This window comes from Salvelinus alpinus, chromosome 7 (genome assembly GCF_045679555.1).
Source record: "Salvelinus alpinus chromosome 7, SLU_Salpinus.1, whole genome shotgun sequence".
Taxonomy (NCBI): domain Eukaryota; kingdom Metazoa; phylum Chordata; class Actinopteri; order Salmoniformes; family Salmonidae; genus Salvelinus; species Salvelinus alpinus.
This window is the reverse complement of record NC_092092.1, coordinates 42,648,443-42,669,824: the sequence shown is the minus strand read 5'-3', so window position 1 is coordinate 42,669,824 and position 21,382 is coordinate 42,648,443. Positions and strand designations below refer to the sequence as shown.

Genomic DNA, 21,382 nt, shown 5'->3' with positions numbered 1-21,382 from the left:
TAAGGGGGCACCAGAATTTGAAACTGGGACCACTTGATCTGCAGTCAAATTCTCTACCACTGAGCTTTTCCCACGCTAATGGAAAAATGTCAAAAAATTGTCTAATAAGGGACATTTAAGATGGAGATCTACATAACCTAATAAAGAACACTCTCTCTTTGAAAGCACACATTAAAAAAGTATTTGATTTCAAGTTCACTAAAGGATTTGAACCTGAGTCCTCTTGATCTGAAGTCTATCGCACTTCCACCTTTGTTTGGAACTGTCTGACTGAGAGAAAAAAACATCAAATGAGGGACATTTTAGATTGAGTAACAACTCCTGAAAATGAGCACTCCGACTCTCAAGATACAATTAGATAGTACTTGACATCAAGGGGGCACCAGGATTTGAACCTGGGACCTCTTGATCTGCAGTCAAATGCTCTACCACTGAGCTATACCCCCTCTGTCAGAAACTGTGTAAGAGGGAAAAACTGTCTAACAAGGGCCATTTTAGATGGAGAGTTATTTTGCCTCTTCAAAAACTCTCCCTCTTGGAAAACACACCAGTAATGTATTTGATTTCAAGTGGATAGAAAAAAAAATTACCTGACACCTCTGGATCTCAAGAGCAGCAGACTACCCACTCTGTTTGGTACTGTTAGACTGAGAGAAAAAACATCAAATGAGGGACATTTTAGATTGAGTAACATAATCTAAAAAAGAATACTCTTACCGTCAAGATACACTTAGAAAGCACTTGATTTTAAGGGGGCACCAGAATTTGAAACTGGGACCGCTTGATCTGCAGTCAAATTCTCTACCACTGAGCTTTTCCCACGCTAATGGAAAAATGTCGAAAAATTGTCTAATAAGGGACATTTAAGATGGAGATCTACATAACCTAATAAAGAACACTCTCTCTTCGAAAGCACACATTAAAAAAGTATTTGATTTCAAGTTCACTAAAGGATTTGAACCTGAGTCCTCTTGATCTGAAGTCTATCGCACTTCCACCTTTGTTTGGAACTGTCTGACTGAGAGAAAAAACATCAAATGAGGGACATTTTAGATTGAGTAACAACTCCTGAAAATGAGCACTCCGACTCTCAAGATACAATTAGATAGTACTTGACATCAAGGGGGCACCAGGATTTGAACCTGGGACCTCTTGATCTGCAGTCAAATGTTCTACCACTGAGCTATACCCCCGCTGTCAGAAACTGTGTAAGAGGGAAAAACTGTCTAACAAGGGCCATTTTAGATGGAGAGTTATTTTGCCTCTTCAAAAACTCTCCCTCTTGGAAAACACACCAGTAATGTATTTGATTTCAAGTGGATAGAAAAAAAAATTACCTGACACCTCTGGATCTCAAGAGCAGCAGACTACCCACTCTGTTTGGTACTGTTAGACTGAGAGAAAAAACATCAAATGAGGGACATTTTAGATTGAGTAACATAATCTAAAAAAGAATACTCTAACCGTCAAGATACACTTAGAAAGCACTTGATTTTAAGGGGGCACCAGAATTTGAAACTGGGACCACTTGATCTGCAGTCAAATTCTCTACCACTGAGCTTTTCCCACGCTAATGGAAAAATGTCAAAAAATTGTCTAATAAGGGACATTTAAGATGGAGATCTACATAACCTAATAAAGAACACTCTCTCTTTGAAAGCACACATTAAAAAAGTATTTGATTTCAAGTTCACTAAAGGATTTGAACCTGAGTCCTCTTGATCTGAAGTCTATCGCACTTCCACCTTTGTTTGGAACTGTCTGACTGAGAGAAAAAAACATCAAATGAGGGACATTTTAGATTGAGTAACAACTCCTGAAAATGAGCACTCCGACTCTCAAGATACAATTAGATAGTACTTGACATCAAGGGGGCACCAGGATTTGAACCTGGGACCTCTTGATCTGCAGTCAAATGCTCTACCACTGAGCTATACCCCCTCTGTCAGAAACTGTGTAAGAGGGAAAAACTGTCTAACAAGGGCCATTTTAGATGGAGAGTTATTTTGCCTCTTCAAAAACTCTCCCTCTTGGAAAACACACCAGTAATGTATTTGATTTCAAGTGGATAGAAAAAAAAATTACCTGACACCTCTGGATCTCAAGAGCAGCAGACTACCCACTCTGTTTGGTACTGTTAGACTGAGAGAAAAAACATCAAATGAGGGACATTTTAGATTGAGTAACATAATCTAAAAAAGAATACTCTTACCGTCAAGATACACTTAGAAAGCACTTGATTTTAAGGGGGCACCAGAATTTGAAACTGGGACCGCTTGATCTGCAGTCAAATTCTCTACCACTGAGCTTTTCCCACGCTAATGGAAAAATGTCGAAAAATTGTCTAATAAGGGACATTTAAGATGGAGATCTACATAACCTAATAAAGAACACTCTCTCTTCGAAAGCACACATTAAAAAAGTATTTGATTTCAAGTTCACTAAAGGATTTGAACCTGAGTCCTCTTGATCTGAAGTCTATCGCACTTCCACCTTTGTTTGGAACTGTCTGACTGAGAGAAAAAACATCAAATGAGGGACATTTTAGATTGAGTAACAACTCCTGAAAATGAGCACTCCGACTCTCAAGATACAATTAGATAGTACTTGACATCAAGGGGGCACCAGGATTTGAACCTGGGACCTCTTGATCTGCAGTCAAATGTTCTACCACTGAGCTATACCCCCGCTGTCAGAAACTGTGTAAGAGGGAAAAACTGTCTAACAAGGGCCATTTTAGATGGAGAGTTATTTTGCCTCTTCAATAACTCTCCCTCTTGGAAAACACACCAGTAATGTATTTGATTTCAAGTGGATAGAAAAAAAATTACCTGACACCTCTGGATCTCAAGAGCAGCAGACTACCCACTCTGTTTGGTACTGTTAGACTGAGAGAAAAAACATCAAATGAGGGACATTTTAGATTGAGTAACATAATCTAAAAAAGAATACTCTAACCGTCAAGATACACTTAGAAAGCACTTGATTTTAAGGGGGCACCAGAATTTGAAACTGGGACCACTTGATCTGCAGTCAAATTCTCTACCACTGAGCTTTTCCCACGCTAATGGAAAAATGTCCAAAAATGGTCTAATAAGGGACATTTAAGATGGAGATCTACATAACCTAATAAAGAACACTCTCTCTTCGAAAGCACACATTAAAAAAGTATTTGATTTCAAGTTCACTAAAGGATTTGAACCTGAGTCCTCTTGATCTGAAGTCTATCGCACTTCCACCTTTGTTTGGAACTGTCTGACTGAGAGAAAAAACATCAAATGAAGAACATTTTAGATTGAGTAACAACTCCTGAAATTGACCACTCCGACTCCCAAGATACAATTAGATAGTACTTGACATCAAGGTGGCACCAGGATTTGAACCTGGGACCTCTTGATCTGCAGTCAAATGCTCTACCACTGAGCTGTACCCCCTCTGTCAGAATCTATGTAAGAGGGAAAAACTGTCTAACAAAGGCCATTTTAGATGGAGAGTTATTTTGCCTCTTCAAAAACTCTCCCTCTTGGAAAACACACCAGTAATGTATTTGATTTCAAGTGGATAGAAAAAAAAATTACCTGACACCTCTGGATCTCAAGAGCAGCAGACTACCCACTCTGTTTGGTACTGTTAGACTGAGAGAAAAAACATCAAATGAGGGACATTTTAGATTGAGTAACATAATCTAAAAAAGAATACTCTAACCGTCAAGATACACTTAGAAAGCACTTGATTTTAAGGGGGCACCAGAATTTGAAACTGGGACCACTTGATCTGCAGTCAAATTCTCTACCACTGAGCTTTTCCCACGCTAATGGAAAAATGTCAAAAAATTGTCTAATAAGGGACATTTAAGATGGAGATCTACATAACCTAATAAAGAACACTCTCTCTTTGAAAGCACACATTAAAAAAGTATTTGATTTCAAGTTCACTAAAGGATTTGAACCTGAGTCCTCTTGATCTGAAGTCTATCGCACTTCCACCTTTGTTTGGAACTGTCTGACTGAGAGAAAAAAACATCAAATGAGGGACATTTTAGATTGAGTAACAACTCCTGAAAATGAGCACTCCGACTCTCAAGATACAATTAGATAGTACTTGACATCAAGGGGGCACCAGGATTTGAACCTGGGACCTCTTGATCTGCAGTCAAATGCTCTACCACTGAGCTATACCCCCTCTGTCAGAAACTGTGTAAGAGGGAAAAACTGTCTAACAAGGGCCATTTTAGATGGAGAGTTATTTTGCCTCTTCAAAAACTCTCCCTCTTGGAAAACACACCAGTAATGTATTTGATTTCAAGTGGATAGAAAAAAAAATTACCTGACACCTCTGGATCTCAAGAGCAGCAGACTACCCACTCTGTTTGGTACTGTTAGACTGAGAGAAAAAACATCAAATGAGGGACATTTTAGATTGAGTAACATAATCTAAAAAAGAATACTCTTACCGTCAAGATACACTTAGAAAGCACTTGATTTTAAGGGGGCACCAGAATTTGAAACTGGGACCGCTTGATCTGCAGTCAAATTCTCTACCACTGAGCTTTTCCCACGCTAATGGAAAAATGTCGAAAAATTGTCTAATAAGGGACATTTAAGATGGAGATCTACATAACCTAATAAAGAACACTCTCTCTTCGAAAGCACACATTAAAAAAGTATTTGATTTCAAGTTCACTAAAGGATTTGAACCTGAGTCCTCTTGATCTGAAGTCTATCGCACTTCCACCTTTGTTTGGAACTGTCTGACTGAGAGAAAAAACATCAAATGAGGGACATTTTAGATTGAGTAACAACTCCTGAAAATGAGCACTCCGACCTTGAAGATACAATTAGATAGTACTTGACATCAAGGGGGCACCAGGATTTGAACCTGGGACCTCTTGATCTGCAGTCAAATGCTCTACCACTGAGCTATACCCCCTCTGTCAGAAACTGTGTAAGAGGGAAAAACTGTCTAACAAGGGCCATTTTAGATGGAGAGTTATTTTGCCTCTTCAAAAACTCTCCCTCTTGGAAAACACACCAGTAATGTATTTGATTTCAAGTGGATAGAAAAAAAAATTACCTGACACCTCTGGATCTCAAGAGCAGCAGACTACCCACTCTGTTTGGTTCTGTTAGACTGAGAGAAAAAACATCAAATGAGGGACATTTTAGATTGAGTAACATAATCTAAAAAAGATTACTCTAACCGTCAAGATACACTTAGAAAGTACTTGATTTTAAGGGGGCATCAGAATTTGAACCTGGGACCTCTTGATCTGCAGTCAAATGCTCTACCACTGAGCTATACCCCCTCTGTCAGAAAATGTGTAAGAGGGAAAAACTGTCTAACAAGGGCCATTTTAGATGGAGAGTTATTTTGCCTCTTCAAAAACTCTCCCTCTTGGAAAACACACCAGTAATGTATTTGATTTCAAGTGGATAGAAAAAAAAATTACCTGACACCTCTGGATCTCAAGAGCAGCAGACTACCCACTCTGTTTGGTACTGTTAGACTGAGAGAAAAAACATAAAATGAGGGACATTTTAGATTGAGAAACATAATCTAAAATAGAATACTCTAACCGTCAAGATACACTTAGAAAGCACTTGATTTTAAGGGGGCACCAGAATTTGAAACTGGGACCGCTTGATCTGCAGTCAAATTCTCTACCACTGAGCTTTTCCCACGCTAATGGAAAAATGTCCAAAAATTGTCTAATAAGGGACATTTAAGATGGAGATCTACATAACCTAATAAAGAACACTCTCTCTTCGAAAGCACACATTAAAAAAGTATTTGATTTCAAGTTCACTAAAGGATTTGAACCTGAGTCCTCTTGATCTGATGTCTATCGCACTTCCACCTTTGTTTGGAACTGTCTGACTGAGAGAAAAAACATCAAATGAGGGACATTTTAGATTGAGTAACAACTCCTGAAAATGAGCACTCCGACTCTCAAGATACAATTAGATAGTAGTTGACATCAAGGGGGCACCAGGATTTGAACCTAGGACCTCTTGATCTGCAGTCAAATGCTCTACCACTGAGCTATACCCCCTCTGTCGGAATCTCTGTAAGAGGGAAAAACTGTCTAACAAAGGCCATTTTAGATGGAGAGTTATTTTGCCTCTTCAAAAACTCTCCCTCTTGGAAAACACACCAGTAATGTATTTGATTTCAAGTGGATAGAAAAAAAATTACCTGACACCTCTGGATCTCAAGAGCAGCAGACTACCCACTCTGTTTGGTACTGTTAGACTGAGAGAAAAAACATCAAATGAGGGACATTTTAGATTGAGTAACATAATCTAAAAAAGAATACTCTAACCGTCAAGATACACTTAGAAAGCACTTGATTTTAAGGGGGCACCAGAATTTGAAACTGGGACCGCTTGATCTGCAGTCAAATTCTCTACCACTGAGCTTTTCCCACGCTAATGGAAAAATGTCCAAAAATTGTCTAATAAGGGACATTTAAGATGGAGATCTACATAACCTAATAAAGAACACTCTCTCTTTGAAAGCACACATTAAAAAAGTATTTGATTTCAAGTTCACTAAAGGATTTGAACCTGAGTCCTCTTGATCTGAAGTCTATCGCACTTCCACCTTTGTTTGGAACTGTCTGACTGAGAGAAAAAACAACAAATGAGGGACATTTTAGATTGAGTAACAACTCCTGAAAATGAGCACTACGACTCTCAAGATACAATTAGATAGTACTTGACATCAAGGGAGCACCAGGATTTGAACCTGGGACCTCTTGATCTGCATTCAAATGCTCTACCACTGAGCTATACCCACTCTGTCAGAAACTGTGTAAGAGGGAAAAACTGTCTAACAAGGGCCATTTTAGATGGAGAGTTATTTTGCCTCTTCAAAAACTCTCCCTCTTGGAAAACACACCAGTAATGTATTTGATTTCAAGTGGATAGAAAAAAAATTACCTGACACCTCTGGATCTCAAGAGCAGCAGACTACCCACTCTGTTTGGTACTGTTAGACTGAGAGAAAAAACATCAAATGAGGGACATTTTAGATTGAGTAACATAATCTAAAAAAGAATACTCTAACCGTCAAGATACACTTAGAAAGCACTTGATTTTAAGGGGGCACCAGAATTTGAAACTGGGACCGCTTGATCTGCAATCAAATTCTCTACCACTGAGCTTTTCCCACGCTAATGGAAAAATGTCCAAAAATTGTCTAATAAGGGACATTTAAGATGGAGATCTACATAACCTAATAAAGAACACTCTCTCTTTGAAAGCACACATTAAAAAAGTATTTGATTTCAAGTTCACTAAAGGATTTGAACCTGAGTCCTCTTGATCTGAAGTCTATCGCACTTCCACCTTTGTTTGGAACTGTCTGACTGAGAGAAAAAACATCAAATGAGGGACATTTTAGATTGAGTAACAACTCCTGAAAATGAGCACTCCGACTCTCAAGATACAATTAGATAGTACTTGACATCAAGGGGGCACCAGGATTTGAACCTGGGACCTCTTGATCTGCAGTCAAATGCTCTACCACTGAGCTATACCCCCTCTGTCAGAAACTGTGTAAGAGGGAAAAACTGTCTAACAAGGGCCATTTTAGATGGAGAGTTATTTTGCCTCTTCAAAAACTCTCCCTCTTGGAAAACACACCAGTAATGTATTTGATTTCAAGTGGATAGAAAAAAAAATTACCTGACACCTCTGGATCTCAAGAGCAGCAGACTACCCACTCTGTTTGGTTCTGTTAGACTGAGAGAAAAACATCAAATGAGGGACATATTAGATTGAGAAACATAATCTAAAAAAGAATACTCTAACCGTCAAGATACACTTAGAAAGTACTTGATTTTAAGGGGGCACCAGAATTTGAACCTGGGACCTCTTGATCTGCAGTCAAATGCTCTACCACTGAGCTATACCCCCTCTGTCAGAAACTGTGTAAGAGGGAAAAACTGTCTAACAAGGGCCATTTTAGATGGAGAGTTATTTTGCCTCTTCAAAAACTCTCCCTCTTGGAAAACACACCAGTAATGTATTTGATTTCAAGTGGATAGAAAAAAAAATTACCTATCACCTCTGGATCTCAAGAGCAGCAGACTACCCACTCTGTTTGGTACTGTTAGACTGAGAGAAAAAACATCAAATGAGGGACATTTTAGATTGAGTAACATAATCTAAAAAATAATACTCTAACCGTCAAGATACACTTAGAAAGCACTTGATTTTAAGGGGGCACCAGAATTTGAAACTGGGACCGCTTGATCTGCAGTCAAATTCTCTACCACTGAGCTTTTCCCACACTAATGGAAAAATGTCCAAAAATTGTCTAATAAGGGACATTTAAGATGGAGATCTACATAACCTAATAAAGAACACTCTCTCTTCGAAAGCACACATTAAAAAAGTATTTGATTTCAAGTTCACTAAAGGATTTGAACCTGAGTCCTCTTGATCTGAAGTCTATCGCACTTCCACCTTTGTTTGGAACTGTCTGACTGAGAGAAAAAACATCAAATGAGCGACATTTTAGATTGAGTAACAACTCCTGAAAATGAGCACTCCGACTCTCAAGATACAATTAGATAGTACTTGACATCAAGGGGGCACCAGGATTTGAACATGGGACCTCTTGATCTGCAGTCAAATGCTCTACCACTGAGATATACCCCCTCTGGCAGAATCTGTGTAAGAGGGAAAAACTGTCTAACAAAGGCCATTTTAGATGGAGAGTTATTTTGCCTCTTCAAAAACTCTCCCTCTTGGAAAACACACCAGTAATGTATTTGATTTCAAGTGGATAGAAGAAAAAAAATACCTGACACCTCTGGATCTCAAGAGCAGCAGACTACCCACTCTGTTTGGTTCTGTTAGACTGAGAGAAAAAACATAAACTGAGGGACATTTTAGATTGAGAAACATAATCTAAAAAAGAATACTCTAACCGTCAAGATACACTTAGAAAGCACTTGATTTTAAGGGGGCACCAGAATTTGAAACTGGGACCGCTTGATCTGCAGTCAAATTCTCTACCACTGAGCTTTTCCCACGCTAATGGAAAAATGTCCAAAAATTGTCTAATAAGGGACATTTAAGATGGAGATCTACATAACCTAATAAAGAACACTCTCTCTTTGAAAGCACACATTAAAAAAGTATTTGATTTCAAGTTCACTAAAGGATTTGAACCTGAGTCCTCTTGATCTGAAGTCTATCGCACTTCCACCTTTGTTTGGAACTGTCTGACTGAGAGAAAAAACATCAAATGAGGGACATTTTAGATTGAGTAACAACTCCTGAAAATGAGCACTCCGACTCTCAAGACACAATTAGATAGTACTTGACATCAAGGGGGCACCAGGATTTGAACCTGGGACATCTTGATCTGCAGTCAAATGCTCTACCACTGAGCTATACCCCCTCTGTCAGAAACTGTGTAAGAGGGAAAAACTGTCTAACAAGGGCCATTTTAGATGGAGAGTTATTTTGCCTCTTCAAAATCTCTCCCTCTTGGAAAACACACCAGTAATGTATTTGATTTCAAGTGGATAGAAAAAAAAATTACCTGACACCTCTGGATCTCAAGAGCAGCAGACTACCCACTCTGTTTGGTACGGTTAGACTGAGAGAAAAAACATCAAATGAGGGAAATTTTTGATTGAGAAACATAATCTAAAAAAGAATACTCTAACCGTCAAGATACACTTAGAAAGCACTTGATTTTAAGGGGGCACCAGAATTTGAAACTGGGACCGCTTGATCTCCAGTCAAATTCTCTACCACTGAGCTTTTCACACGCTAATGGAAAAATGTCCAAAAATTGTCTAATTAAGGGACATTTAAGATGGAGATCTACATAACCTAATAAAGAACACTCTCTCTTTGAAAGCACACATTAAAAAAGTATTTGATTTCAAGTTCACTAAAGGATTTGAACCTGAGTCCTCTTGATCTGAAGTCTATCGCACTTCCACCTTTGTTTGGAACTGTCTGACTGAGAGAAAAAACATCAAATGAGGGACATTTTAGATTGAGTAACAACTCCTGAAAATGAGCACTCCGACTCTCAAGATACAATTAGATAGTACTTGACATCAAGGGGGCACCAGGATTTGAACCTGGGACATCTTGATCTGCAGTCAAATGCTCTACCACTGAGCTATACCCACTCTGTCAGAAACTGTGTAAGAGGGAAAAACTGTCTAACAAGGGCCATTTTAGATGGAGAGTTATTTTGCCTCTTCAAAATCTCTCCCTCTTGGAAAACACACCAGTAATGTATTTGATTTCAAGTGGATAGAAAAAAAAATTACCTGACACCTCTGGATCTCAAGAGCAGCAGACTACCCACTCTGTTTGGTACGGTTAGACTGAGAGAAAAAACATCAAATGAGGGAAATTTTTGATTGAGAAACATAATCTAAAAAAGAATACTCTAACCGTCAAGATACACTTAGAAAGCACTTGATTTTAAGGGGGCACCAGAATTTGAAACTGGGACCGCTTGATCTGCAGTCAAATTCTCTACCACTGAGCTTTTCACACGCTAATGGAAAAATGTCCAAAAATTGTCTAATAAGGGACATTTAAGATGGAGATCTACATAACCTAATAAAGAACACTCTCTCTTTGAAAGCACACATTAAAAAAGTATTGGATTTCAAGTTCACTAAAGGATTTGAACCTGAGTCCTCTTGATCTGAAGTCTATCGCACTTCCACCTTTGTTTGGAACTGTCTGACTGAGAGAAAAAACATCAAATGAGGGACATTTTAGATTGAGTAACAACTCCTGAAAATGAGCACTCCGACTCTCAAGATACAATTAGATAGTACTTGACATCAAGGGGGCACCAGGATTTGAACCTGGGACCTCTTGATCTGCAGTCAAATGCTCTACCACTGAGCTATACCCCCTCTGTCAGAAACTGTGTAAGAGGGAAAAACTGTCTAACAAGGGCCATTTTAAATGGAGGTTTATTTTGCCTTCTTCAAAAACTCTCCCTCTTGGAAAACACACCAGTAATGTATTTGATTTCAAGTGGATAGAAAAAAAAATTACCTGACACCTCTGGATCTCAAGAGCAGCAGACTACCCACTCTGTTTGGTTCTGTTAGACTGAGAGAAAAAACATCAAATGAGGGACATTTTAGATTGAGTAACATAATCTAAAAAAGAATACTCTAACCGTCAAGATACACTTAGAAAGTACTTGACTTTAAGGGGGCACCAGAATTTGAACCTGGGACCTCTTGATCTGCAGTCAAATGCTCTACCACTGAGCTATACCCCCTCTGTCAGAAACTGTGTAAGAGGGAAAAACTGTCTAACAAGGGCCATTTTAGATGGAGAGTTATTTTGCCTCTTCAAAAACTCTCCCTCTTGGAAAACACACCAGTAATGTATTTGATTTCAAGTGGATAGAAAAAAAAATTACCTGACACCTCTGGATCTCAAGAGCAGCAGACTACCCACTCTGTTTGGTACTGTTAGACTGAGAGAAAAAACATCAAATGAGGGACATTTTAGATTGAGTAACATAATCTAAAAAATAATACTCTAACCGTCAAGATACACTTAGAAAGCACTTGATTTTAAGGGGGCACCCGAATTTGAAACTGGGACCGCTTGATCTGCAGTCAAATTCTCTACCACTGAGCTTTTCCCACGCTAATGGAAAAATGTCAAAAAATTGTCTAATAAGGGACATTTAAGATGGAGATCTACATAACCTAATAAAGAACACTCTCTCTTTGAAAGCACACATTAAAAAAGTATTTGATTTCAAGTTCACTAAAGGATTTGAACCTGAGTCCTCTTGATCTGAAGTCTATCGCACTTCCACCTTTGTTTGGAACTGTCTGACTGAGAGAAAAAACATCAAATGAGGGACATTTTAGATTGAGTAACAACTCCTGAAAATGAGCACTCCGACTCTCAAGATACAATTAGATAGTACTTGACATCAAGGGGGCACCAGGATTTGAACCTGGGACATCTTGATCTGCAGTCAAATGCTCTACCACTGAGCTATACCCCCTCTGTCAGAAACTGTGTAAGAGGGAAAAACTGTCTAACAAGGGCCATTTTAGATGGAGAGTTATTTTGCCTCTTCAAAATCTCTCCCTCTTGGAAAACATACCAGTAATGTATTTGATTTCAAGTGGATAGACAAAAGAAATTACCTGACACCTCTGGATCTCAAGAGCAGCAGACTACCCACTCTGTTTGGTACTGTTAGACTGAGAGAAAAAACATCAAATGAGGGAAATTTTTGATTGAGAAACATAATCTAAAAAAGAATACTCTAACCGTCAAGATACACTTAGAAAGCACTTGATTTTAAGGGGGCACCAGAATTTGAAACTGGGACCGCTTGATCTGCAGTCAAATTCTCTACCACTGAGCTTTTCCCACGCTAATGGAAAAATGTCCAAAAATTGTCTAATAAGGGACATTTAAGATGGAGATCTACATAACCTAATAAAGAACACTCTCTCTTTGAAAGCACACATTAAAAAAGTATTTGATTTCAAGTTCACTAAAGGATTTGAACCTGAGTCCTCTTGATCTGAAGTCTATCGCACTTCCACCTTTGTTTGGAACTGTCTGACTGAGAGAAAAAACATCAAATGAGGGACATTTTAGATTGAGTAACAACTCCTGAAAATGAGCACTCCGACTCTCAAGATACAATTAGATAGTACTTGACATCAAGGGGGCACCAGGATTTGAACCTGGGACCTCTTGATCTGCAGTCAAATGCTCTACCACTGAGCTATACCCCCTCTGTCAGAAACTGTGAAAGAGGGAAAAACTGTCTAACAAGGGCCATTTTAGATGGAGAGTTATTTTGCCTCTTCAAAATCTCTCCCTCTTGGAAAACACACCAGTAATGTATTTGATTTCAAGTGGATAGAAAAAAAAATTACCTGACACCTCTGGATCTCAAGAGCAGCAGACTACCCACTATGTTTGGTACTGTTAGACTGAGAGAAAAAACATCAAATGAGGGAAATTTTTGATTGAGAAAAATAATCTAAAAAAGAATACTCTAACCGTCAAGATACACTTAGAAAGCACTTGATTTTAAGGGGGCACCAGAATTTGAAACTGGGACCGCTTGATCTGCAGTCAAATTCTCTACCACTGAGCTTTTCCCACGCTAATGGAAAAATGTCCAAAAATTGTCTAATAAGGGACATTTAAGATGGAGATCTACATAACCTAATAAAGAACACTCTCTCTTTGAAAGCACACATTAAAAAAGTATTTGATTTCAAGTTCACTAAAGGATTTGAACCTGAGTCCTCTTGATCTGAAGTCTATCGCACTTCCACCTTTGTTTGGAACTGTCTGACTGAGAGGAAAAACATAAAATGAGGGACATTTTAGATTGAGTAAGAACTCCTGAAAATGAGCACTCCGACTCTCAAGATAGAATTAGATAGTACTTGACATCAAGGGGGCACCAGGACTTGAACCTGGGACCTCTTGATCTGCAGTCAAATGCTCTACCACTGAGCTATACCCCCTCTGTCAGAAACTGTGTAAGAGGGAAAAACTGTCTAACAAGGGCCATTTTAGATGGAGAGTTATTTTGCCTCTTCAAAATCTCTCCCTCTTGGAAAACACACCAGTAATGTATTTGATTTCAAGTGGATAGAAAAAAAAATTACCTGACACCTCTGGATCTCAAGAGCAGCAGACTACCCACTCTGTTTGGTACTGTTAGACTGAGAGAAAAAACATCAAATGAGGGAAATTTTTGATTGAGAAACATAATCTAAAAAAGAATACTCTAACCGTCAAGATACACTTAGAAAGCACTTGATTTTAAGGGGGCACCAGAATTTGAAACTGGGACTGCTTGATCTGCAGTCAAATTCTCTACCACTGAGCTTTTCCCACGCTAATGGAAAAATGTCCAAAAATTGTCTAATAAGGGACATTTAAGATGAAGATCTACATAACCTAATAAAGAACACTCTCTCTTTGAAAGCACACATTAAAAAAGTATTTGATTTCAAGTTCACTAAAGGATTTGAACCTGAGTCCTCTTGATCTGAAGTCTATCGCACTTTCACCTTTGTTTGGAACTGTCTGACTGAGAGAAAAAAACATCAAATGAGGGACATTTTAGATTGAGTAACAACTCCTGAAAATGAGCACTCCGACTCTCAAGATACAATTAGATAGTACTTGACATCAAGGGGGCACCAGGATTTGAACCTGGGACGTATTGATATGCAGTCAAATGCTCTACCACTGAGCTATACCCCCTCTGTCAGAAACTGTGTAAGAGGGAAAAACTGTCTAACAAGGGCCATTTTAGATGGAGAGTTATTTTTCCTCTTCAAAATCTCTCCCTCTTGGAAAACACACCAGTAATGTATTTGATTTCAAGTGGATAGAAAAAAAAATTACCTGACACCTCTGGATCTCAAGAGCAGCAGACTACCCACTCTGTTTGGTACTGTTAGACTGAGAGAAAAAACATCAAATGAGGGACATTTTAGATTGAGTAACATAATCTAAAAAAGAAAACTCTAACCGTCAAGATACACTTAGAAAGCACTTGATTTTAAGGGGGCACCAGAATTTGAAACTGGGACCGCTTGATCTGCAGTCAAATTCTCTACCACTGAGCTTTTCCCACGCTAATGGAAAAATGTCCAAAAATTGTCTAATAAGGGACATTTAAGATGGAGATCTACATAACCTAATAAATAACACTCTCTCTTTGAAAGCACACATTAAAAAAGTATTTGATTTCAAGTTCACTAAAGGATTTGAACCTGAGTCCTCTTGATCTGAAGTCTATCGCACTTCCACCTTTGTTTGGAACTGTCTGACTGAGAGAAAAAAACATCAAATGAGGGACATTTTAGATTGAGTAACAACTCCTGAAAATGAGCACTCCGACTCTCAAGATACAATTAGATAGTACTTGACATCAAGGGGGCACCAGGATTTGAACCTGGGACCTCTTGATATGCAGTCAAATGCTCTACCACTGAGCTATACCCACTCTGTCAGAAACTGTGTAAGATTGAAAAACTGTCTAACAAGGGCCATTTTAGATGGAGAGTTATTTTTCCTCTTCAAAATCTCTCCCTCTTGGAAAACACACCAGTAATGTATTTGATTTCAAGTGGATAGAAAAAAAAATTACCTGACACCTCTGGATCTCAAGAGCAGCAGACTACCCACTCTGTTTGGTACTGTTAGACTGAGAGAAAAAACATCAAATGAGGGACATTTTAGATTGAGTAACATAATCTAAAAAAGAATACTCTAACCGTCAAGATACACTTAGAAAGCACTTGATTTTAAGGGGGCACCAGAATTTGAAACTGGGACCGCTTGATCTGCAGTCAAATTCTCTACCACTGAGCTTTTCCCACGCTAATGGAAAAATGTCCAAAAATTGTCTAATAAGGGACATTTAAGATGGAGATCTACATAACCTAATAAAGAACACTCTCTCTTTGAAAGCACACATTAAAAAAGTATTTGATTTCAAGTTCACTAAAGGATTTGAACCTGAGTCCTCTTGATCTGAAGTCTATCGCACTTCCACCTTTGTTTGGAACTGTCTGACTAAGAGAAAAAACATCAAATGAGGGACATTTTAGATTGAGTAACAACTCCTGAAAATGAGCACTCCGACTCTCAAGATACAATTAGATAGTACTTGACATCAAGGGGGCACCAGGATTTGAACCTGGGACCTCTTGATCTGCAGTCAAATGCTCTACCACTGAGCTATACCCCCTCTGTCAGAAACTGTGTAAGAGGGAAAAACTGTCTAACAAGGGCCATTTTAGATGGAGAGTTATTTTGCCTCTTCAAAATCTCTCCCTCTTGGAAAACACACCAGTAATGTATTTGATTTCAAGTGGATAGAAAAAAAAATTACCTGACACCTCTGGATCTCAAGAGCAGCAGACTACCCACTCTGTTTGGTACTGTTAGACTGAGAGAAAAAACATCAAATGAGGGAAATTTTTGATTGAGAAACATAATCTAAAAAAGAATACTCTAACCGTCAAGATACACTTAGAAAGCACTTGATTTTAAGGGGGCACCAGAATTTGAAACTGGGACTGCTTGATCTGCAGTCAAATTCTCTACCACTGAGCTTTTCCCACGCTAATGGAAAAATGTCAAAAAATTGTCTAATAAGGGACATTTAAGATGAAGATCTACCTAACCTAATAAAGAACACTCTCTCTTTGAAAGCACACATTAAAAAAGTTTTTGATTTCAAGTTCACTAAAGGATTTGAACCTGAGTCCTCTTGATCTGAAGTCTATCGCACTTCCACGTTTGTTTGGAACTGTCTGACTGAGAGAAAAAAACATCAAATGAGGGACATTTTAGATTGAGTAACAACTCCTGATAATGAGCACTCTGACTCTCAAGATACAATTAGATAGTACTTGACATCAAGGGGGCACCAGGATTTGAACCTGGGACCTCTTGATATGCAGTCAATTGCTCTACCACTGAGCTATACCCCCTCTGTCAGAAACTGTGTAAGAGGGAAAAACTGTCTAACAAGGGCCATTTTAGATGGAGAGTTATTTTTCCTCTTCAAAATCTCTCCCTCTTGGAAAACACACCAGTAATGTATTTGATTTCAAGTGGATAGAAAAAAAAATTACCTGACACCTCTGGATCTCAAGAGCAGCAGACTACCCACTCTGTTTGGTACTGTTAGACTGAGAGAAAAAACATCAAATGAGGGACATTTTAGATTGAGTAACATAATCTAAAAAAGAAAACTCTAACCGTCAAGATACACTTAGAAAGCACTTGATTTTAAGGGGGCACCAGAATTTGAAACTGGGACCGCTTGATCTGCAGTCAAATTCTCTACCACTGAGCTTTTCCCACGCTAATGGAAAAATGTCCAAAAATTGTCTAATAAGGGACATTTAAGATGGAGATCTACATAACCTAATAAAGAACACTCTCTCTTCGAAAGCACACATTAAAAAAGTATTTGATTTCAAGTTCACTAAAGGATTTGAACATGAGTCCTCTTGATCTGAAGTCTATCGCACTTCCACCTTTGTTTGGAACTTTCTGACTGAGAGAAAAAACATCAAATGAGGGACATTTTAGATTGAGTAACAACTCCTGAAAATGAGCACTCAGAATCTCAAGATACAATTAGATAGTACTTGACATCAAGGGGGCACCAGGATTTGAACCTGGGACCTCTTGATCTGCAGTCAAATGCTCTACCACTGAGCTATACCCCCTCTGTCAGAATCTGTGTAAGAGGGAAAAACTGTCTAACAAAGGCCATTTTAGATGGAGAGTTATTTTGCCTCTTCAAAAACTCTCCCTCTTGGAAAACACACCAGTAATGTATTTGATTTCAAGTGGATAGAAGAAAAAAAATACCTGACACCTCTGGATCTCAAGAGCAGCAGACTACCCACTCTGTTTGGTTCTGTTAGACTGAGAGAAAAAACATCAAATGAGGGACATTTTAGATTGAGAAACATAATCTAAAAAAGAATACTCTAACCGTCAAGATACACTTAGAAAGCACTTGATTTTAAGGGGGCACCAGAATTTGAAACTGGGACCGCTTGATCTGCAGTCAAATTCTCTACCACTGAGCTTTTCCCACGCTAATGGAAAAATGTCCAAAAATTGTCTAATAAGGGATATTTAAGGTGGAGATCTACATAACCTAATAAAGAACACTCTCTCTTTGAAAGCACACATTAAAAAAGTATTTGATTTCATGTTCACTAAAGGATTTGAACCTGAGTCCTCTTGATCTGAAGTCTATCGCACTTCCACCTTTGTTTGGAACTGTCTGACTGAGAGAAAAAACATCAAATGAGGGACATTTTAGATTGAGTAACAACTCCTGAAAATGAGCACTCCGACTCTCAAGATACAATTAGATAGTACTTGACATCAAGGGGGCACGCGGATTTGAACCTGGGACCTCTTGATCTGCAGTCAAATGCTCTACCACTGAGCTATACCCCCTCTGTCAGAAACTGTGTAAGAGGGAAAAACTGTCTAACAAGGGCCATTTTAGATGGAGAGTTATTTTGCCTCTTCAAAAACTCTCCCTCTTGGAAAACACACCAGTAATGTATTTGATTTCAAGTGGATAGAAGAAAAAAAATACCTGACACCTCTGGATCTCAAGAGCAGCAGACTACCCACTCTGTTTGGTTCTGTTAGACTGAGAGAAAAAACATCAAATGAGGGACATTTTAGATTGAGAAACATAATCTAAAAAAGAATACTCTAACCGTCAAGATACACTTAGAAAGCACTTGATTTTAAGGGGGCACCAGAATTTGAAACTGGGACTGCTTGATCTGCAGTCAAATTCTCTACCACTGAGCTTTTCCCACGCTAATGGAAAAATGTCAAAAAATTGTCTAATAAGGGACATTTAAGATGAAGATCTACCTAACCTAATAAAGAACACTCTCTCTTTGAAAGCACACATTAAAAAAGTTTTTGATTTCAAGTTCACTAAAGGATTTGAACCTGAGTCCTCTTGATCTGAAGTCTATCGCACTTCCACGTTTGTTTGGAACTGTCTGACTGAGAGAAAAAAACATCAAATGAGGGACATTTTAGATTGAGTAACAACTCCTGATAATGAGCACTCCGACTCTCAAGATACAATTAGATAGTACTTGACATCAAGGGGGCACCAGGATTTGAACATGGGACCTCTTGATCTGCAGTCAAATGCTCTACCACTGAGATATACCCCCTCTGGCAGAATCTGTGTAAGAGGGAAAAACTGTCTAACAAAGGCCATTTTAGATGGAGAGTTATTTTGCCTCTTCAAAAACTCTCCCTCTTGGAAAACACACCAGTAATGTATTTGATTTCAAGTGGATAGAAGAAAAAAAATACCTGACACCTCTGGATCTCAAGAGCAGCAGACTACCCACTCTGTTTGGTTCTGTTAGACTGAGAGAAAAAACATAAACTGAGGGACATTTTAGATTGAGAAACATAATCTAAAAAAGAATACTCTAACCGTCAAGATACACTTAGAAAGCACTTGATTTTAAGGGGGCACCAGAATTTGAAACTGGGACCGCTTGATCTGCAGTCAAATTCTCTACCACTGAGCTTTTCCCACGCTAATGGAAAAATGTCCAAAAATTGTCTAATAAGGGACATTTAAGATGGAGATCTACATAACCTAATAAAGAACACTCTCTCTTTGAAAGCACACATTAAAAAAGTATTTGATTTCAAGTTCACTAAAGGATTTGAACCTGAGTCCTCTTGATCTGAAGTCTATCGCACTTCCACCTTTGTTTGGAACTGTCTGACTGAGAGAAAAAACATCAAATGAGGGACATTTTAGATTGAGTAACAACTCCTGAAAATGAGCACTCCGACTCTCAAGACACAATTAGATAGTACTTGACATCAAGGGGGCACCAGGATTTGAACCTGGGACATCTTGATCTGCAGTCAAATGCTCTACCACTGAGCTATACCCCCTCTGTCAGAAACTGTGTAAGAGGGAAAAACTGTCTAACAAGGGCCATTTTAGATGGAGAGTTATTTTGCCTCTTCAAAATCTCTCCCTCTTGGAAAACACACCAGTAATGTATTTGATTTCAAGTGGATAGAAAAAAAAATTACCTGACACCTCTGGATCTCAAGAGCAGCAGACTACCCACTCTGTTTGGTACGGTTAGACTGAGAGAAAAAACATCAAATGAGGGAAATTTTTGATTGAGAAACATAATCTAAAAAAGAATACTCTAACCGTCAAGATACACTTAGAAAGCACTTGATTTTAAGGGGGCACCAGAATTTGAAACTGGGACCGCTTGATCTCCAGTCAAATTCTCTACCACTGAGCTTTTCACACGCTAATGGAAAAATGTCCAAAAATTGTCTAATTAAGGGACATTTAAGATGGAGATCTACATAACCTAATAAAGAACACTCTCTCTTTGAAAGCACACATTAAAAAAGTATTTGATTTCAAGTTCACTAAAGGATTTGAACCTGAGTCCTCTTGATCTGAAGTCTATCGCACTTCCACCTTTGTTTGGAACTGTCTGACTGAGAGAAAAAACATCAAATGAGGGACATTTTAGATTGAGTAACAACTCCTGAAAATGAGCACTCCGACTCTCAAGATACAATTAGATAGTACTTGACATCAAGGGGGCACCAGGATTTGAACCTGGGACATCTTGATCTGCAGTCAAATGCTCTACCACTGAGCTATACCCCCTCTGTCAGAAACTGTGTAAGAGGGAAAAACTGTCTAACAAGGGCCATTTTAGATGGAGAGTTATTTTGCCTCTTCAAAATCTCTCCCTCTTGGAAAACACACCAGTAATGTATTTGATTTCAAGTGGATAGAAAAAAAAATTACCTGACACCTCTGGATCTCAAGAGCAGCAGACTACCCACTCTGTTTGGTACGGTTAGACTGAGAGAAAAAACATCAAATGAGGGAAATTTTTGATTGAGAAACATAATCTAAAAAAGAATACTCTAACCGTCAAGATACACTTAGAAAGCACTTGATTTTAAGGGGGCACCAGAATTTGAAACTGGGACCGCTTGATCTGCAGGCAAATTCTCTACCACTGAGCTTTTCACACGCTAATGGAAAAATGTCCAAAAATTGTCTAATAAGGGACATTTAAGATGGAGATCTACATAACCTAATAAAGAACACTCTCTCTTTGAAAGCACACATTAAAAAAGTATTGGATTTCAAGTTCACTAAAGGATTTGAACCTGAGTCCTCTTGATCTGAAGTCTATCGCACTTCCACCTTTGTTTGGAACTGTCTGACTGAGAGAAAAAACATCAAATGAGGGACATTTTAGATTGAGTAACAACTCCTGAAAATGAGCACTCCGACTCTCAAGATACAATTAGATAGTACTTGACATCAAGGGGGCACCAGGATTTGAACCTGGGACCTCTTGATCTGCAGTCAAATGCTCTACCACTGAGCTATACCCCCTCTGTCAGAAACTGTGTAAGAGGGAAAAACTGTCTAACAAGGGCCATTTTAAATGGAGGTTTATTTTGCCTTCTTCAAAAACTCTCCCTCTTGGAAAACACACCAGTAATGTATTTGATTTCAAGTGGATAGAAAAAAAAATTACCTGACACCTCTGGATCTCAAGAGCAGCAGACTACCCACTCTGTTTGGTTCTGTTAGACTGAGAGAAAAAACATCAAATGAGGGACATTTTAGATTGAGTAACATAATCTAAAAAAGAATACTCTAACCGTCAAGATACACTTAGAAAGTACTTGACTTTAAGGGGGCACCAGAATTTGAACCTGGGACCTCTTGATCTGCAGTCAAATGCTCTACCACTGAGCTATACCCC

The 21,382-nt window shown here is 38.6% G+C and overlaps 19 non-coding genes across 19 annotated transcripts; all 19 read right to left on the bottom strand.

The window, feature by feature from the left end:
• Positions 1-374: 374 nt before the first annotated feature.
• trnac-gca (transfer RNA cysteine (anticodon GCA)) lies at positions 375-446 on the bottom strand. The gene has a single exon. It is a non-coding gene; the product is annotated as a tRNA-Cys (tRNA).
• A 675-nt stretch (positions 447-1,121) lies between these two features.
• trnac-gca (transfer RNA cysteine (anticodon GCA)) lies at positions 1,122-1,193 on the bottom strand. The gene has a single exon. It is a non-coding gene; the product is annotated as a tRNA-Cys (tRNA).
• A 676-nt stretch (positions 1,194-1,869) lies between these two features.
• On the bottom strand, positions 1,870-1,941 carry trnac-gca (transfer RNA cysteine (anticodon GCA)). Its single transcript has one exon. It is a non-coding gene; the product is annotated as a tRNA-Cys (tRNA).
• A 675-nt stretch (positions 1,942-2,616) lies between these two features.
• Positions 2,617-2,688, bottom strand: trnac-gca (transfer RNA cysteine (anticodon GCA)). The gene has a single exon. It is a non-coding gene; the product is annotated as a tRNA-Cys (tRNA).
• Positions 2,689-4,110: 1,422 nt separating this feature from the next.
• Positions 4,111-4,182, bottom strand: trnac-gca (transfer RNA cysteine (anticodon GCA)). The gene has a single exon. It is a non-coding gene; the product is annotated as a tRNA-Cys (tRNA).
• Positions 4,183-4,857: 675 nt separating this feature from the next.
• Positions 4,858-4,929, bottom strand: trnac-gca (transfer RNA cysteine (anticodon GCA)). The gene has a single exon. It is a non-coding gene; the product is annotated as a tRNA-Cys (tRNA).
• A 1,051-nt stretch (positions 4,930-5,980) lies between these two features.
• trnac-gca (transfer RNA cysteine (anticodon GCA)) lies at positions 5,981-6,052 on the bottom strand. Its single transcript has one exon. It is a non-coding gene; the product is annotated as a tRNA-Cys (tRNA).
• Positions 6,053-7,472: 1,420 nt separating this feature from the next.
• Positions 7,473-7,544, bottom strand: trnac-gca (transfer RNA cysteine (anticodon GCA)). The gene has a single exon. It is a non-coding gene; the product is annotated as a tRNA-Cys (tRNA).
• Positions 7,545-9,342: 1,798 nt separating this feature from the next.
• Positions 9,343-9,414, bottom strand: trnac-gca (transfer RNA cysteine (anticodon GCA)). Its single transcript has one exon. It is a non-coding gene; the product is annotated as a tRNA-Cys (tRNA).
• A 1,423-nt stretch (positions 9,415-10,837) lies between these two features.
• Positions 10,838-10,909, bottom strand: trnac-gca (transfer RNA cysteine (anticodon GCA)). Its single transcript has one exon. It is a non-coding gene; the product is annotated as a tRNA-Cys (tRNA).
• Positions 10,910-11,961: 1,052 nt separating this feature from the next.
• On the bottom strand, positions 11,962-12,033 carry trnac-gca (transfer RNA cysteine (anticodon GCA)). The gene has a single exon. It is a non-coding gene; the product is annotated as a tRNA-Cys (tRNA).
• A 676-nt stretch (positions 12,034-12,709) lies between these two features.
• Positions 12,710-12,781, bottom strand: trnac-gca (transfer RNA cysteine (anticodon GCA)). Its single transcript has one exon. It is a non-coding gene; the product is annotated as a tRNA-Cys (tRNA).
• A 675-nt stretch (positions 12,782-13,456) lies between these two features.
• Positions 13,457-13,528, bottom strand: trnac-gca (transfer RNA cysteine (anticodon GCA)). Its single transcript has one exon. It is a non-coding gene; the product is annotated as a tRNA-Cys (tRNA).
• A 2,171-nt stretch (positions 13,529-15,699) lies between these two features.
• Positions 15,700-15,771, bottom strand: trnac-gca (transfer RNA cysteine (anticodon GCA)). The gene has a single exon. It is a non-coding gene; the product is annotated as a tRNA-Cys (tRNA).
• Positions 15,772-16,447: 676 nt separating this feature from the next.
• trnac-gca (transfer RNA cysteine (anticodon GCA)) lies at positions 16,448-16,519 on the bottom strand. Its single transcript has one exon. It is a non-coding gene; the product is annotated as a tRNA-Cys (tRNA).
• Positions 16,520-17,194: 675 nt separating this feature from the next.
• Positions 17,195-17,266, bottom strand: trnac-gca (transfer RNA cysteine (anticodon GCA)). The gene has a single exon. It is a non-coding gene; the product is annotated as a tRNA-Cys (tRNA).
• A 2,173-nt stretch (positions 17,267-19,439) lies between these two features.
• On the bottom strand, positions 19,440-19,511 carry trnac-gca (transfer RNA cysteine (anticodon GCA)). Its single transcript has one exon. It is a non-coding gene; the product is annotated as a tRNA-Cys (tRNA).
• Positions 19,512-20,187: 676 nt separating this feature from the next.
• On the bottom strand, positions 20,188-20,259 carry trnac-gca (transfer RNA cysteine (anticodon GCA)). Its single transcript has one exon. It is a non-coding gene; the product is annotated as a tRNA-Cys (tRNA).
• A 675-nt stretch (positions 20,260-20,934) lies between these two features.
• Positions 20,935-21,006, bottom strand: trnac-gca (transfer RNA cysteine (anticodon GCA)). Its single transcript has one exon. It is a non-coding gene; the product is annotated as a tRNA-Cys (tRNA).
• Between the last annotated feature and the right edge of the window lie 376 nt (positions 21,007-21,382).